This window comes from Aegilops tauschii, chromosome 2 (genome assembly GCF_002575655.3).
Source record: "Aegilops tauschii subsp. strangulata cultivar AL8/78 chromosome 2, Aet v6.0, whole genome shotgun sequence".
Taxonomy (NCBI): domain Eukaryota; kingdom Viridiplantae; phylum Streptophyta; class Magnoliopsida; order Poales; family Poaceae; genus Aegilops; species Aegilops tauschii.
This window is the reverse complement of record NC_053036.3, coordinates 151795251-151802308: the sequence shown is the minus strand read 5'-3', so window position 1 is coordinate 151802308 and position 7058 is coordinate 151795251. Positions and strand designations below refer to the sequence as shown.

The 7058-nt window shown below is 44.0% G+C and overlaps 1 pseudogene; it reads right to left on the bottom strand.

Annotated features, from left to right (window-relative positions):
• Positions 1 to 654: 654 nt before the first annotated feature.
• On the bottom strand, positions 655 to 6496 carry LOC141041978 (uncharacterized; annotated as a pseudogene).
• Between the last annotated feature and the right edge of the window lie 562 nt (positions 6497 to 7058).

Below are 7058 nucleotides of genomic sequence, written 5' to 3'. Positions count from 1 at the left end.
GAGGGAAGGAACTGGGAGTCCAACTCCACACTTTCCTTTCCTCCTCCCCTTAGGCCGCACCAGCCCCTTGTGGGCTGGTGTGTTCCTTCACTTGACCCATAAGGCCCATATTTTTTCCTCAATCCATATTTTTTGATAATTCATACGCGTCCTACTATTTTCCAAGAAATGGCCTAGGTTGCTGGCCTGGTTACCCCTCTGTTCAACTGTTGCCTCGTGAAACATCTTGTATAGTCTTTCTGATAGCTCCGGATCAACTACAAATGGATGGTTCATCTGACAGAACAGCATCCACCGGAATGGCTGATCGAACATTCTGTTAACTGCTTAAAGAGTAGCTACTTTGACTTCTACTTACGGTTAACCGCAACTTTCGAGCAACATATTAAGTCTAGCAAAACTGCAGCTTGACCATATAGTGTGCAACTTCTGTGTCAGACATATAGTAGTAGGCTATAGTAAATTTTTCTTCAGGGTTGTAATGATGGAGATTATGCGGTTGATATTTGTCTGTAATGGTACTAGTACTGTGCCTACGTCCTCCCTGTCTCTCACAGGGTTACGATGGGAATCGTACTTTTACAAACTATACCGTCGACGGATCTCAGCAGGTGCAGTAGTGGAAGAAGAAAACGAGTGTAGAATTCGACGAGGAGCCACATGTACGAGAAATGCTGGGGTCTGCTTCTGAGCGAATTTTTCCATCTTCAAGTTTCAATATTTCGTTACTAATTTGCCGGTGTGATGATTATAGGAGGATGTATGAATCTGAAAAATTTCACGCAGCAGCACGTGTGTTGCAGTAATGTAAAAGACAAGATATGTGTGTTTGGCACCTTTTCTTTTCTTTTCTTTATATAACAAATATATATGGAAAACGCTTGGCTTTTATCGGCGGATCGCACGCGAGCATTCGCCGGCGCATGTCCTAACCAAGCTATCCTTTTCTTTCTTTCTTTCGGTCAACATGGTCGCTGCTTACTGACCACTACGATAAGTTTTCACAGCAAGGTCTCTGTTGCAAAAACTGCAACAAGACCTATGTTGCAGAAAATTAAATTTGCAACGAGACCTCTCTTACAAAAAAACTAAATTGCAACAAGACATCTGTTGCCAAAAAAAACTAAAACAAGGCCTTCGTTGCAAAAATAAAATATCTTGCAAAAATTTCTGCAACATGAACCGTGTTGAGAAATTTCCCGCAACACGGCCTGTTTTGCAATGATAAAAAGTGACGCTCGGTCGCTCAATCCATTAAAGCCGACGACTCGCGAGACGGTGAATCTTTTAAAAATATCCGCCGGCCGCGTAGCAGCACCCAACATATATTGGCTCAAATTTTGTATGTTCATACTACATACAACAATATGTACCCCGACATTCTTCTTCGAAATGTTTACAAACATACACATGTGTGTTTTGATCATCTGAAATTAGCCGGCTTCAGCCGTGTCAGTTCGCACGCACTATTTGGTTTGGGGCTTGGGAGCTAAAAAAGGCAGCCTTTTGTTTCCGGTGGTGCCAACTAAAGGAAGCTTTAGCTCTAGCATTGTCCCACTTCAAAAAAAAGAAAATCTGGCATGTACTAATCTCAAGGCAGTTCAAAAATGATGTGCAACAATTCAAAAAAATAAAATCTGGCATGTACTAATCTCAGGTTGTTACAAAATAATCACCACTTGTTTCTATCACCAGGGTAATGCAACTCTCTCGAAGAAAAACAACAATGATGTACAACTAAACAGGTAAGCAAAGCCCAATGAACTAACTGAAACTCAGATATCTTCATTACTCTCCCCGAAAGAGACGCACAGGTCTCGGTGTCATATGCAAACACAAACTGTTTCTGTTTTGCTATTAACTACCAAAAAAACTCAGTGTGTAGAGTAGAATTACAAGGATTCTTAGATCATGCATCAGCAGGTCATGACAGCAGGGGGATTGTCCCCAAACCTAATCAACCAAGGAAAGAGCTTCAATGTACAAAAACTTCCTTTTGTCTATATGATCTATCTGAGAGGAAACCACAGAAGCGTTTCAGTAATCAGTATAGTGTACTCAAGTTTGCTGCGTCTTTAGTATACTCATCTAATCAACAATCTATGTCTGGAGTGTATATGTATCGAATGGGAATCGACAACATTTGAATGAGGAACGCCGTTCCAATCCACTTATACTTGCGCCACTGGCTGGTCAGGTCAGACCTCCTTGCAGAAACAGTCGACATCTGGAAGAGCGGCAACGATCTCGTCCCTGCAAAAGAGCTCACATGGTTCAGATCTGCTACTACTAGACTATCCAACAGGGGAAAGGCAACAAAAATGATATCGGAATGGGAAATAACAATGGCCATTGCTACTCAAAATAGTACAGAATGTCAAATACTACGCAACATCTGAAGTGCTCCGATTTCAGCATAATTTGGTTTGTCGCAACCATGATAAGGTCAGCCATTCTAGGTAGCATAACAGCTCGATTAAGCATCCTAAAAGTCGATAGATGGTAGCTGAAAATGTTGACATAAATAGGAAAACTCACATATCTTGTTGTCCTGCGCCTCCATCCGGCACACCTGGCAGTTCATCCGGAACACCTGGCACTTGTCCTGCCACTCCATTCCCACCAGGGTTCCTGTATTTGCAACACTTCCAGACTTGAGCATTCAAAGTTTGCAATTGCAAAAAAAGTCCCTTGTTCCTGAACTTGTAATATTTAAAATATATTGGGTAAGGTAAAAAAAGAAGGAAAACTCACATATCTTGTTCTGCTCCGTCTCCATCCAGCACATCTAGCACGTCATCTGGCACTGCAACCGGGGCATTTGGCACATGTCCTAGCCCTCCACCCGGGCCATTCAGCCCATGATTCCCAGCAGGGTTCCTGTATTTGCAACACTTCCAGACTTGAGCAGAGTTCACAAATGCAAAAAAAGTCCCTTATTCCTGAACTTGTAATGTTTAAAATACATTGAGGAAGGTAAAAAAGAAGGAAAACTCACATATCTTGTTGTGCTGCGTTTCCATCTGGCGCACCTGGTTCTTGTCCTAGCACTCCACCCAGGGCATTTGGCACATGTCATGGCCCTCCATCCAGGCCATTCGGCCCATGATTCTCAGCAAGGTTCCTGTATTTGCATCATTTCCAGACTTGAGCATTCAGAGTTCACAAATGCAAAAAAACAAGGTCCCTTATTTCTGAACTTGTAACATTTAAAAATATATTGAGTAAGGTACGGCCTAACTAAATCAGTGCTCCAAAAATAAACTAATTCCATGAATTGAATTAATGAACGACAGGGACACTTTATAAGTACCCAAAAATACAAAATAAACGAAACCAACATAACCTAAATGAAACATAAAATCAAACCAACAGCTTACAGAGAGAATAAAGGCTAGTGATGTTTACAGAATATGGTATAGGCCACCTAAATACACAACAAAAATTCAAATCAGTAGCCTAATGTGTAGCCATGTCACTAGGAAGCAAATGACAACAACAAAGCTTGGAAATCAAATTCTGGGACTGACATCCTAACTGGACAATGATGCTGGAAAAGGAGACTAGTCCACAAAGTCAAACAAAAGAGAAGTCGATAACAATCAGCAACTGACTAGTCTGAGAAATGCCAAAAATAAAGAAAGTCATAAGAGCTTAGAAAAATGTCATGCAACATTTCCACCATAGCTAACAGTAAAGATTCTGTATGTGCGAATAGCACACATGAGATACTGTTTTAACAGAAATTATAGATCTACGTTTACACTGTATGATAGGATAACGTAAAAGGAAGCAAAATAAAGCAACCATGTATTAAATCGTTACCACAGATAATAGGGGATATAGCGGTCCACATGAAGTCTTGCTCCGGAGATGAAGTGAGGGACCTCAGGATTCCAGTTTGATAAAAGCAGCCTCACTGTCCCAGGGAGCATGAATCTCACAAAACCATATGACCTTCCATGCGGAATAGTCACGGACATGACAGGCCCGAAATGGCTGGAGCAAACATCATAAATAATATTAACATAATGACATAGCACTTGGGATCTTTATTTAAAGGGCCTGAACGCTTAAGTTACAAGACGATACCTGAAATACGAACGAACCTTTGATTCAGTGCATATTTCTCTACTTTGAGCAGAGAAGGTGATATAAATACGAGTTTCACTATTGAAATCCATCACATTTGGATTGTAGGCTGGTGGGGCAACCTCCAACAGGATTACATACCATTGAATGCTGTTTTGAAACATCAATGGTTATAAATCAGAACGTCTAGAAAAAGAAAAGAGACGTGTCTCAATTTTTTTCTGAAAGGTAAAGAGATGTGTCTCATTGCTAATTTAAAGTGAAAAAACAGACAACTAAAAGAGAGATATTAGAAATGAGACCACAGAAAAAACTTGTCATGAATCAAATAAATCGTATGAAGACGGCAGAGCAAACTCAGCAGGTGATCAGGATTCCAATTCCATCCGTCTTGCAGAAGCTTTATGTGCAACTCAGAGCAATTCCGTGGCAAATCCACTACTGGAACAGGGCGACCACCCATCATATGCAGAAGTACCCTGATTTGCATCTCTATCCTCCCAAATGAGTCAAGTCCATGAGAGAACCAACAGTCTGAACCATACTTGCAAGATCCATCAATCATGTAGAAGCGGCAAGGCTGGTCAGACCTCCAAACCATTTTCTGTTTCCTGTGCCACAGAGAACATCAAGGAAAATTAAAAAATAATAAATTGGTGTCATAAAATAATTAATATCACGGAAACCATTTTCTGTTTCCTGTGCCATAGTAAGAAACAATGGCATGAATTGACCAGAATTTCACGTTGCCCATTTTGCACTTCAAAAAACTGAAGAACAAAAATCCAACCAGAGGCCACTAGAACGTACTCCATATATTATACCATATAAACTGGCATCAAACAGAAAAGATAGGGTAAAGTAACAGCCAAGAACCATTCTAGCCAAGAACCTCCAAAATTCCATCAAAATCAGTACTGATGCACGCTAATCCACATTTGCCCCGCAAGAACTCATCAAGCTAAGAAAACCTAGAATCATGCTTCTGTGCCCCTAAAGCGTTAATGTACACACAGGCGGGAGCAGAAAGAAGGAAAGTAACATATTCATGACCACGAACTATTCTAGTCCCCAAATCGCCTCCAGAAGGTAACCAAAATTGGTACGTTGTATTTGATATACTCCACAAGTTAACCCCGCAACAAATAATCAAGCCAAGAAAACGTGGGAATGTGCTTTTTGTGCCCCTAATTCTAATGTCCAAAACTCTTGTAACTCTGGTCGGGAAGCAGAGCAGCACGGGCGGGAGGACCAAGAACCATTCTAACCAAGCAACCTTATGCAAAATTCCACTAAACTCGGCACTGCTGTACCATATACTCCAAAAATTATCTTCGCAACAAATCATCAAGCCAAGAGAACTTGGGATCGTGCTTTTGTGCTCCTAAATCCTACTGCATATCCGAAACTCTTGTAACTCCGGCCGGGAAGCAGAGCAGCACGGGCGGGAGGACCAAGAACCATTCTAACCAAGAAACCATACCATATTCCCACGAAATTCGGTACTGTCGTACGAAATGCAACACCAATTAACTCTGCAAGAACTCGTGAATCCAAGAAAGTTGGAAAGATTCATCTGCACTCCTGAATTTTAACGTCCAAAGGTCTTCTTACTCCGGGAAGAAGAGCAGCGCAGGAGGGGAGGGGATGATCAAGAACGAAACACCATGCCCAGAACTCAACCAAATTCGGTAATGTTGTACAAGATACGCGCTCCGCAGATAAACCCCGCAAGAAATCATGCGTCAAGATCGTAATGTACAAACCTGGTCTTTCTCCGCTCCAGGAAGGGTTCAGCACACCGAGGAAGGGTTCAGCAGACCGAGGAAGGGGACGAGGCGGGGGCTGTATATGATGCCTGCGCAAGCTTCTCCGCTCCGGGAAGGGTGAAAAAGAGGGCGAGGAAGAAGACGCTGAGGCGGAGGCTGTATATATGACGCCCGCGCAAGCTTTCGCCGTTGAAAGGAGACGGTAGGCAACCTCGAGTTCGCAGCATTGGGCCTGGGCCTGGGCCTGTCCGGTACGCCCAAGGCATGACTTAAGAAGCCCCGACCAGCATTGGGCCTGGTGCTGGAAAGGCCTCCGCTTGGCCCACTAGTCCTGGCGCGCCGCCGCCTCCGGTGCGGTGGGAGCCGCCGGAGAGAGAGGGGCGAGGGGAGGCGTCAGCCCAGCCGCCGCAGTTCCACATTCCCCGTCGTGGTGGTCGGCATCGACGCCGCCGACCGTGAATTTCACGGAGGGGGCGGCGACCAATCTCGCCATGGAGCGTCGCTGCAGAGATGCCCGGTGTCGAGCGGAGCGACAGAGCTGGGTTGAGGACAGAGCAGCGGCTTTGCGGATACTCGGCCTGGATCGAAGCGACGGAGGTCGGTGGAGAAGAGAGAAGCGGCGGTGGGTGCGCCATTGCGGTGGCTGGCGCGCCTCTGCAGGAGTCTCGTGGTGGGTCGTGTGAGGAAGAATCGCATGCCTTCAGTCAAGTAAGCAGTGGGCAAGTCCAATCAATAAAGAAAAACCATTGGAACTTAATCCCCGGCCATTTTAAGGGCATCTGCGTCGCAAATGTCTCCGGTATATATGTCCAGACATAATGCCTAAGGAAGTCATATAATTCTAATCAGAAAGTATTCGTTTGGTTGTGGTGATGTCGAAGGCAGGTGACGGGTGTTGGTGTCAAGCTTAGAGACGTTCTGCTGCCTTTTTTGTTTTGTCATGTTGGTCTTTATGTGACTTGTACTTTAATCTTTATGATGTGAATGAGAAACATATTCCCATGCAAAAAAAAAGTATCCGGTTAAGAGGAGAAAAAATTGATGGGGATCGTCAGTGGCGGAGACAGGACCCAGGCCGGGGGGGCTTGGGCCCGGGCCGTCAGGAAAATTTTCTTCCTTGACTGAAGCATGTTGTGCATTGTTTGACACTGTAGCAAGCCTGAGGCCTGCGGCTTGGCCCAAACGTGGCTCCGCCCT